The sequence below is a fragment of the Symphalangus syndactylus genome, chromosome 12, assembly GCF_028878055.3.
Source record: "Symphalangus syndactylus isolate Jambi chromosome 12, NHGRI_mSymSyn1-v2.1_pri, whole genome shotgun sequence".
In the NCBI taxonomy this organism is placed as follows: Eukaryota; Metazoa; Chordata; class Mammalia; order Primates; family Hylobatidae; genus Symphalangus; species Symphalangus syndactylus.
Genome location: NC_072441.2, coordinates 52,712,552 through 52,724,297, shown reverse-complemented (window position 1 = coordinate 52,724,297; position 11,746 = coordinate 52,712,552). Strand labels below are relative to the sequence as shown.

Sequence of the window (11,746 nt, the reverse complement as noted above, 5' to 3'; positions counted from 1 at the left end):
CCTAAAACCTAAAGTATAATAAAATAAATAAATAAATAAATAAAACGTAATTTTAGATTCTTTCCCTGCCCCTCTGAGATGTAAATTTTTTTTAAAAAATCCTTTTGCCAGAATTCATTCCTCCTATCTAACTGCTCATTTGTACTCATTGACCAACTGTAGTTAACAATATTGTATAGTATATTTCAAAATAGCTAGAAGATTTTGAATTTTGTCACCACAAAGAAATAATCATTAATGTTTGAGGTGATGGATATGCCAATTACCCTGATTTAATTATTACACAATGTATACATGTATCAAAACATTATATGGTGTCCCATAAATATGTACAATTATGTGCAATTAAAAACAAAATAAAACTTTGACAATCCTTTCGCCAGTTTTACATCCCAGGACTATCTTTCTTAAGGGTCTGAGAGTCATCCCTTTGAAATATAATCACCAAGGAAGACAGCATTCCTATTTCCCAGTTTCTGTGGGAGGGTGGGAGCCAAATTTCAGTGGATGCCTTGCTCCAAGTTGTAAAACTACTTACTGTCATAAGTTCAGAGAAAATTCACTTGTCCTTTAGGTAAAGCCAATTAGCAAACACATCTGACCTGTGATTCCCTCTTCTCAACTCTTAAAAACTCCCCAGGCCTTTGTTTCAACAGAGTTGAGCTGATACTGAGCTCCGGCGTCATTCCCCTATGGCAATAGCCTTGAATAACATCTCCCTTGCTTGTTTAACTTTGTCCAGTGGATCTTTCGCTTTGATAGGTATTATAATACATCCTCAGTTACATATGATGAATTTATAAAAATTTGAAAGAAGTAGTAATTTAAGACAGAAAGTATAGTAATTTTCAGTTGTGCCAAAAACAGAATTAAAACTGCTTATGTAATTTTACAGGAAGACTTCATAGAGAAATTGTTTCCTTCATTGCCTATATTTTATTTTTCATTTAGGTTTTAATTAATTAAGTTGATGATGTAAAAGATCATCAATCTTTTACATAATTTATTAAGGTAGACATGATGCTTTTGAAAATCTCATTTGAGTTTTACTCTTTAACATGCGTTCTATTGCCTATCAGGTTTTATCTTTATGCAAGAAATCATAATACATTTAAAAATTCCTTTATAAATACATTTAAAATTCCTTTATAAAATTCTTTTATAATACATATAAAAATTCCTTTATAAAACACCTTTATAAAGGAGTACACATTATTGTAATATTATTAAGCCAAATGTCTCAAGTTAAATGACACTCAGATTATTATTAGTTTCCCTTGGCTTTTCACTTGGGCTTCTAAGAATTACTGCATACTAGTATTACGATAATATTTTGGATCATCCTTGGCTTCCCAAGTAGATATGTGAGATTTGAATTCTTAGAGTTGAGTCCAAATTATACTAGATCTAGAAGTTAGGTGTTCTTGAGTAATCTTTTGGGCCACAACTGAGTCTTCAGTGAGTCTTTGGAAACAAGCCTTAGCTTAGCTAGCCCATATTCCCCACTACCTTCTATTCTATTTCATCAATTACAGCCTAGAAGATTTGCCTCTATCCAACAGAATTTTATGTCTAGAACTAGTTTTGATTTCAGACTTAGCCCCCAGGTTTCTTCTGGTAGGCAACTCTTTTCAGATGATTCCATGTAAGTTTAGACAAACATAATGACTTTTGGTCACATTTGAGATAATTAACTCAGTCTCAGGTGATTTAAATTGTCATCTCTGAACTTGTGTTTTCTTCCTCTGGGTAAATTCTAAAACCATAAATGTTTTAAGAACACTAGTCTGGCATCTTGAGGCTGAGGTGGTGTCCAGTTTCAACCACCATGTCATGAAGCCACACAAGGAGTCCTGTGAAGAGGTCCACATGGCAAGAAACTGAGGCCTCTAGGCAACAGCCATTTGAGTGAACCGTCAGGGAAGTGGATCCTCCAGCCAAGACTTCTGATGAGTGCCGGCCAGCTAAACTGATGACTACAAAACTTTCAAGGACCACTGAGCCAAAACCACCCAGCTAAGCTGAATTTCTGATTCATAGAAACTGTGAGATGATACACATTTGTTGTTATTTCAAGCTGCTAAGTTTAGGGATAATTGTTTTGCAACAATAAATAACTAATACAGAGTCAAAGGGGTGTGTGTGTGCGTGTGTGTGTGTGTGTGTGTGGTGTGTATGTGTGTGTTTCTTTCCTATGGTGGGCTGTCTTCACTATATTGGAGTATTAAGAGATAACTACTGGGTTTGCGTAGGGCCTGAGTTTGGGAGAGGGGTATGGGAGTAGAGATAGTCAAAAGGAATATGTTGAAACACATTTCATTATCATATTGTCACAGAAAATAATATCTCTGAAGAGATAGAGGTAATGTCTTAAATTTAATAGTAATGACACCCTCAAATCCATTTTCCACATTGCAACCAAGAAGCTCTTACTGAAAGGTAAATCAGCTATATAATTCCGCTGCTTAAATCACTTAAAAAGTCAAAGCCAGTACTCCATAAATGGTTCACAAGACCTCTGTTAACCTGTGCTGTGCTTATCTCTTTAGCCATGATTCACCAACAACTCCAGTCTCCAATCTCTGGTCTTAGGCTTTTTCCTCTGCATGGAATTCCAAACTCTTACCCTGACCTTTTTGGACTCTAAGTTATCTAGCCAAGTTTAGGTCTCCTTCAAGACTTTCCTGACACCCTAAACACAGTTAGATGCTTTTTCTCTAGGCTGCCATAGTATCCTTGCTTACATCTGAAATGTCCTTTATTGATGAATGTTAATATTACCCTCCTAATATCTATCTTTCCCAGTATAGTATAAGAAATTTGAGGGCAAGGATTGTGTCTGTTTTATTTTGTAACTTCAGTGCACATTTGGGAAAATAATTATTATTCAACGAAGACCTAATAAATTGAAGAATAAATAAACACAAACTTATTCCAAGCCAAACTGGTATAATGCACACAAACTTTCCAAAAAATAAATGATACTTTCTATTTCATTTTTTAAACATATAGCATTACAAATGCTTGTAAACTTTGGGAGCTATTTCATTAGCAGAAAAGTCAAGATTGCATTCTTTGAGCATCACTAAATCTTTTAAAGAAATGTGATATTTTCCTTTGAGGTTATTTTAACTTGATTATTAATGATATCCTTTGTAAAATGCATGAAAGGTTTTGTGACACTACAAATGTCCATTTCATAAGCCTTATCATTAATCAGAGCAGGTAGATATGGGCAAAAATTGCATTATAGCAAGGAGAATGGAATGTTCCCTATAAATTCAATGGTTTAAGGCCTTTTCTTCTTAACATAATTTTCACTGAAGCATTTATGCTCTACTTATATACCATAGTCTCACTGTTTGTCAGAAAACATTATTAATCCTATTCCAAACTTGGACCTACAGTTGTGATTCTGTATCCGGAAGGAAATAAAATATTTCATGCTTTGACATTGTCTTAGTTCAGGCTGCTGTAACAAGAATACCATAGACTGGGTGGCTTAAACATCAAATATGTATTTCTCATCATTCTGGAGGCTGCAAAGTCCAAGAGCAGGGTGCCAGTGTGGCCAGGTTCTGGTGGGGGCTTTCTTCCTGGTTTCCTCACGTGGTGGAGAGAGACAGTTGGGGGTCTCTTCATCCCTGTATAAGGGCACCAATCTCATCATGGGAACTTCACCACCATGACCTCATCCAAATTCAGTTACATCCCAAAGGTCTCACCTCCCAACCCTATCATATTGGGAATCAGGGTTTCAGTATATGAATTTTGGAAAAACAGAAACAGCCCATAGCAGATATTGACCCATGTTGGATTGTAAACTGGTATAAAGGGAAAGATCTTTTTTCCATGTCATCACAATACATTGGTTCTGGCTCTGCACTGTTGGGTCTTTGGCTTTAAGCCAGGAATCTAACCTCTGTGAACCTCAGTTTTCTATGATAAAATGGGTGTAATAATTTCCATATCACCAGATCACTATGCGAATTAAATAAGATTGTATATATTTTCTATTATGTAAAATGATATACAACTATAAGATGTTAAGGTATAGTTGTGTACCACATAAGGACTTTTGGTCAGTGATGGACCATATATGACCATAGTACCATAAGATTATAATGGAGCTGAAAAATTCCTATCACCTAGTGACACTGCAGCAATTGTAAAGTCACAAACACATATTACTCATGTGTTTGTGGTGATGCTGGTGTCAACAAACCTACTGCACTGCCAGTAGTATAAAAGTATAGTGGATACATTTATGTACAGTACATAATAGTTGATAATGATAATAAATGACTATGCTACTGATTTATGTATTTACTATACTACACTTTTAATTTTTATTTTAGAGTGTGCTCTTTCTACTTATAGATTAAAAAGTTAACTGTAAAACAGCCCCAGGAGAGTCCTTCAGGAGGTATTCCAGAAGAAGGTACTGCTAGTATACGAGATAACAGCTTCTTGTGTATTATTGCCCCTGAAGACCTTCTAGTGGGACCAAATGTGGAAGAGGAAGACAGTGATATTGATGATCCTGAACCCGTAGGCCTAGGCCAGTGCATGTGTTTGTGTCTTAGTTTTTAACCAAAAAGTTTAAAAAGTAAAGAAACAAAATTAAAAATAGAAACAAGCTTATAGAGGAACTATATAAAGAAATTATTTTTCTACAGTTGTATAATGTGTTTGTGTTTTAATCTGTGTTATTACAAAAGAATCAAAAGGTTTTTAAAAATGTTTATAAAATAAAAAGTTACAGTAAGCTAAGGTTAATTTACTACTGAAAAATATTGTTTTGTAACTTTAGTATAGGCTAAGTATACAGTGTTTATAAAGTTTACAGTAGGGCTGGGTGCGGTGGCTCACGCTTGTAATCCCAGCACTTTGGGTGGCTGAGGTGGGCAGATCATGAGGTCAAGAGATCAAGGCCATCCTGGCCAACATGGTGAAACCCCATCTGTACTAAAAATACAAAAATTAGCTAGGCATGGTGGTCACACACCTGTAGTCCCAACTACTCGGGAAGCTGAGGCAGGAGAATCTCTTGAACTGGGGAGGCGGAGGTTGTAGTGAGCCGAGATCGCGCCACTGCACTACAGCCTGGTGACAGAGTGAAACGGTCTAAAAAAAAAAGAGAGAGAAAAAGAAAAGAAAAGAAAGTTTATAGTAGTGTATAGTAATATCCTAGGTCTTCACATTCACTCACAACTCCCTCACTTACCCAGGGAAACTACTTACAGTCCTGGAAGCTCCATTCAAGGAAGTGCCCTATACAGATGTACCATATTTTGTCTTTTATATATCTTTTTACTATACCTTTTCTATGTTCAGATATGTTTAGCTACACAAATACTTACATTGTGTTACAAGTGCCTGAAGTATTCAGCACCTAACAAGCTATACAGGTTTGTAGCCTAAGAACAATAGGCTCTATCACATCGCCTCTACGTGCACTAGGCTATACTACCTAGGTTTATGTTGGTATACTCTGATATTTTTATGACAACAAAATTTCCTAAGGATGCATTTCCCAGAACACATCCCCATTTTTAAGTGATACTTCAATGTAAATCTAATTTTTGGGTCCCAAGATTAGCAAAATAACAACAAAAACAATTACAAAAAACACAACTAGCATTTACGTTTTATCCAGATACTTTCCACATATTAACTCATTTACAACTAGCATTGAATTTTATCCAGGTACTTGCCACATATTAACTCATGCAATCCTCAAAACAACCCAGCGAGGTAAGTACTTTTATTATTTCCCGCTGTGGTTTGAATATGTTCCCTCCAAAATGAAGGTGTTGCCAATGTAATCGTATTAAGAGGTGGGGCTTTTAAGAGATGATTAGACTTATAAACAATCGCCATTCTGACTGGCATGAGATGATATCTCATCGTAGTTTTGACTGGCATTTCTCTGATGATTGGTCATAATGAGCACTTTTTTTCATATGTTCATTGGCTGCTGGAATGTCTTTTGAGAAGTGTCTGTTGATGTCCTTTGCCTATTTTTTAATGGGATTATTATTTTTTCTTTGCTTGTTGATTTAAGTTCTTTATAGATTCTAGATATTGGACCTTTGTCAAATGCATAGGTTGCAAACATTTCCCCACATTCTGTAGGCTATTTTACTCTGTTAATAATTTCCTGTGCTCTGCAGAAGCTCTTTAGTTTCATTCTCCCACTTGTCAATTTTTGTTTTTGCTGCAATTGCTACTGGGGACTTAACCAAAACTTCTTTGCCAAGGCAGATTTCAAGAAGAGTATTTCCTAGGTTTTATTCTAGGATTTTTATAGTTTGAAGTCTCACATTTAAATACTTAATCCATCTTGAGTTAATTTTTGTGTATGGTGAAAGGTAAGGGTCTAGTTTCATTCTTCTACATATAGCTAGCCAGTTATTCCAGATGTTGGTGAGGCTATGGAGAAAAGGGAAAGTTTATATGCTATTGATGAGAAGGAAAATTAGTTCAGCCACTTTCGAAAGCAGTTTGTACATTTCTCAAGAAACTTAAAACAGAGCTACCATTCAACCCAGCAATTCCATTACTCGGTATATACTCAAAGGGAAATAGATAATTATACCAAAAAGACACATGCATTCATGTTTATCACCACACCATTCACAATGGCAAAGACATAGAATCAACCAAGGTGCCATCAGTGGTGGATTGGATCAAGAAAATATGGTACATGTATACTATGGAATACTGTGCAGTCATAAAAAGGAACAAAATAATGTCCTTTGCAGCAACATGGATGAAGCTGGAGACCAAAATCCTAAGTGAGGTAACATAGGAACAGAAAACCACATATTCTCACTTCTAAGTGTGGGCTAAACATTGAGTACATAACATGGACACAAACATGGGGGCAGCAGACACTGTGGACTACTAGAGGAGGGAGGGAGGGATGGGGCATGGGATGAAAAACTACCTATTAAATACTATGCTCACTATTTGGGTGCAATATACCTATGTAACAAACCTGCACATGTACCCCCTCTATCTAAAATAAAAAATCAAATTTGAAAGAGAGAGAGATGATAGGCCATGAAGTTTCCTTCCTCATGAATGGGATTAAGGGCCTTATAAAAGAGGCTTTATGTGCCATGCAGGGAGCTTGACCTTCTGCCTTCCTCCATATGCGGATGCAGCCAGACAGCTGGAACCTTGGTCCTGGACTTCTGAGCCTGCAGAATGATGAGAAAATCAATATCTGTTCTTCATAAATTACTCAGTCTGTGGTATTCTGTTACAGCAGCACAAACAGACTTATAAATTCACTCCTTACAGAAACTGAGGAAAAGAGAGGTTAAGAAAACGAGTAATGATTTTGTCTTGATTCTTACCAATCATTTTGATTTTTAGCAAAGACAGATAATACATTTTAAAGAGAGTTTTGCTTCAAATTTATTTAATGTTTGTTAATCAGAACTTTTACTCTCTTGCTGGCAGGCTATACTAACCCAATTCAAACTACATTTCTCAAATAAAGAAAATGTATTGGTTTAGATGACTGAAAAGTCTATTGTTAGATTTGAACTCTTTCTCTCAGCTTCTTCACTTTGGCTTTCTCCTGGTTGGTTTCATTCTCAGGCATAGCTTGTCCACCGGCTACTGGAAGCTGGAAGCTAACAGTCCCAATAGCTCCAGAAAATGACCTGGGACCTAACATAGTACATGTGCCCTCCCTGAACCAACCACCATGGTCAGAGTTACCTACTAACCTCAAGTTTCTTGTCTTCCCTCTAATGAAAGGTGGGTCAGCATTACTCAAATTATAGGGAGTGGCTTTGGGTAGGGCAAACCCAAAAAGGAATATATACCACCATAGTAGTATCCCACTGAACAATGCATCTCACAGAAAATATCATTCTTTAAAAAGAAATTCTTTATATTATTAACAGTGTTTTCTTTTTATAATGATACAGAAAAAATATACTAATGGTAGAAAACACAGAACATACTATATAAAGTTTATGTTATACCTGTTGAAAATAGAATTATAAAAACAGGAGCGAAAATATAAAAAATGAAATTAACAAGGTCCAACTTATCAATCTTTTCTATCATGGATTGTGCTTTTGTGTTGTATTTAAAACTTGTCCCTGAATTCCAAATTCATGTAGATTCCTGTATTCTTCAGAAGTTTTAAAGTTTTTCATTTTACATATAAGCCTTCAATACACTTTGATTTAATTTTTGTGAAAGATGTAAGGTCTCTATCTAGGTTCAGCTTTTTGCATTTAGATGTTCAATTGTTCCCCTACTATTTTTTTGTAAAGATTATCTACTTTCCTTTGCAGCTTACATCAGCTGACTCTACTTGTGCAGGTCAGCTTCTGAGCTCTCTATTCTGCTCCATTGATCTGTGTGTCTATTCTTCTGCCAGTACATCATCTTGATTTTTACCTGATTTTTGTTACTTTACAGTAACACTTGAAATCAGGCGGTGTGAAACCTCCAAGTATGTTCTCTCTAGGTATTGTTTTGTCTATACTTTTGCCTTTTCATATAAACTTTAACATTAGTTTGCCATAGCTCCTAAATAGTTACTGGTATTTTGTTTGGGATTGTATTGAATCTACAGAACAAGTTGGAAAGAGTTGACATTTTAACAGTAGTGAGTCTTTCAATTCATGAACACAACTATCTCATTTATTTACATATTATTTAATTTTCCTCAGCATTATTTTTTAGTAATTAGGTAAATATTCAGTAAAAAACTAAAGAAATGTGAGTAAAGTATTAATTATACTTAATGACTTAAATATTAGTTCATTAATTGTGACAAATGTATCATTATATTGTAAGATGTATTAAAGTGTTTTCTAAATGATCCTCAAACTGGGGGTCAGGCCTGAGGGCCTGAACCAATGCCTGGGTTGATGGAAAGTTATGGGCATCCAAATTATCCTATCACTAAGAGTTTAGAGGCTAATTCTGCTCTTTTTAAAAATACACATGGTCTTCCAATTTCATATGCTCAGAAAATTCTTGTGACTGACTTCATAGTACAAAAAAGCAAGTTCAGAAAATGTTGTATATCACCCATAAAGCAAGTTTTAGGCAATCCTAAAATACATTTGATACTTATTTATATTATGGCTGTTTCTCAGGCTCAGTCTTGAATAAAAGTTTTAAAACTCAAGTTCTAATCTAGATCCTGCCATGGCTTACTGTGCTACCTTGGATGACTTACTTAACCTGAGTTACTTTCCTCATCTGTCAAATTGGATAGTAATATTTTTCAAGCCCAAGGTTATTGAAAAGATCAAATCAGAAAATTATGTGTTAATGTGTTTTGCAAGGCATAAACATCTATAAACATATAAACAAAGAATAGAATTTTTACTTGTCACTTGAAAAACTCGGAGAAAAACATTTCTCTGAGATAGGAAGAGGATCAATCATTTAAAAATATTTTATTCTCAGGAAAGAAAAGTAACTTGTATTAGAGAGCTATTTTGTGATAGAGTATTTGCACAATTTATTTCATTTCAGTGCCATCCCTGTGCCAGGCACTGGGCTAGGCACCAGGAATTCAACAACGATTAAACTATGTGATCCCTCATTTATCCCTTATGAATACATTTCTTTTTTAAGAGAGGCAGGGTCTTGCTCTGTCACTTAAGACTGTCACATCAGGCTCACTGCATCATTGGACTCCCAGGCTCAACCGATCCCCCTGCCTTATCCTCCTGAGTAGCTGGGACTACAGGTGTGTGCCACCAGGCCTGGCTTCTTTTTTTTTTCTTTTTTGTAAAGACTGGGTCTCACCATGTTGCCTAGGCTGCTCTCAAACTCCTGGCCTCAAGTGATTCTTCCACTTTGGCCTCCCAGAGTGCTGAGATTATAGGTATGAACCACTGTGCCTGGCCTACAAATACCATTTTGAGCAGGCAGCTTAAATTAGTCCAGGTTATTCAAGAAGAAAACGCTAAGAGGGGATTAAATGTGCAAGTTTGTTATTTGGGAGACTGCCTACCTTACCATACCTGATTAAAATATATCCTGAGCACCCTTAAAACATTTTATTTCCTTCCACACAGGTGTTCTCCCAGGACCAGGTACCAGATAATGAAGGACAACCTTTAAACCCTACATCCCACTAAAATTATTCAATCAAGCCAATCCTACACCTGCTCACCCTGACTCACTCATTCCTTCCCACAGAAACTACAATAAAGGCTTATGCCCACAGTTTTCTATGCTCCCTCTGTCTTCTACCACAACCTGGCACACCCCTGTAGTGTCCTGGGCAGTGTGACATGCCTCCTGATTCCAAGAAACTTTAAGTATCATTTCCATGTGTTCTTACCAGGTAAGCACCAGGTTGGGTTGGGAGACAGAGGGAGCAGAGGAAAATGTGGGCAAAACCCTTTATTGTGGTTTCTGCTGGAAGCAATGGCTGAGGCAGGGTGAGCAGGCTGGTTTGTTTCAACAATGTCAGTGGGCTCTAGGGTAAAACGGCTGTCTTTAGTTGTCTGGTACCTGGTCCTGAGGTGATTAGGGCAAGTGGATAGTGACCCAGAGTGCAAGAGCCAGATAAGGTAGGTGGTTGGGTGTAAGGGCTTTGAATTGGTAGATTTGAATCTGAAAAGCATGCTAGTGTAGCAAGCTGTTGTATTATCTCTGGGAATTGGCTAACCCTGGGGGAAGAGGGCGGAATCCCTCCAGGTTTAGCAGACTCCAGATACCAAAGCATCAGAATACAGAAAATAAAAAGACATGGTTAATATAGAAAGGAGCCAACAGACTGTGACCTGAGTCTGATCCTGAGAGAGAGAGAAGGTTGTGTGGAAATGTTCTAGAGAATCAAGCAGCCTGAAGAAGGTTTGGCAAGACACCTGGGGAATATTCAAGCTGAAGTTTGCCAGCAAAGGAATCTCACAACTCCCAGGAACAGGGCTGAGAATCCTTGTCACACTCAGTCGCTGGCTGAGGCACGGCCTCAGGGCAAACACAGCCAGCGTTTCAAGGAGCAGCAGCAGGAGCATGTGTACTTCCTGTACCAAGGGGACTGGCAAGCACAGTTTCAAGACCTCCACTGAGCATCATCTTTATTTCACAGGAGGGAAAACTGCATTTCAGAAAGTTTGAGAAACGTTCCCAGAGTTACAATGCTAACAAATGGAAGAGATGGAGTTCAGCATCAAAAACCTTTGCTCATACCCCATGCAACATGTCACCCTAGTAACAGACAAGCTACTTACCAGGAGAGGCACGTGCATCAATGTTTCAAGTACTTAAAAAAAACCTTTTGGAGGTGTGGCCCTTCTGGGTAGCTTCAGCCAATTTCCTTTATCAGTGTGAGTAATCCTTCTGCTGTCAGTTGGAATTGAGTGAATTCATCAAGAAGCTGATGAAAAGAACACAACGTTGAATGATGATTTTCATTTTTCAGACATTTAGAATTTAGATGTTCAGCAGAGTCCAGATCACTTTAACATAGTTTAGGAAATATTTTCCTAAAGGGAAAATAAGCAGTGTTCTTTATCATTTCCACATGCTTATTCCTTGATATTAGTGACCACTGACTTAGACACCTACAGTCACTATGTTACTCGCGCATTGTTAACCTTAGGATCAAGTACCCCGTTGGTTGGGGTTAAAGAGGTCAAGGTCATTGGCTTAACCATCTTGAGGTTCACGTTGGCTTTATCCAGCCCTAAGGTCACAGACATTATTATTATTTTTTTTTTAGTAAAGTCAGCTATATTGCAAA

General features: G+C 37.0%; 1 long non-coding RNA gene across 1 annotated transcript; it reads right to left on the bottom strand.

Annotated features, from left to right (window-relative positions):
- Positions 1–2,208: 2,208 nt before the first annotated feature.
- LOC134733739 (uncharacterized) lies at positions 2,209–11,392 on the bottom strand. Its single transcript, XR_010117358.1, has 4 exons — positions 11,235–11,392; positions 7,144–7,208; positions 5,009–5,127; positions 2,209–3,644 (listed from the first exon to the last, which is right to left on the bottom strand). It is a non-coding gene; the product is annotated as an uncharacterized lncRNA (long non-coding RNA).
- Positions 11,393–11,746: the final 354 nt, after the last annotated feature.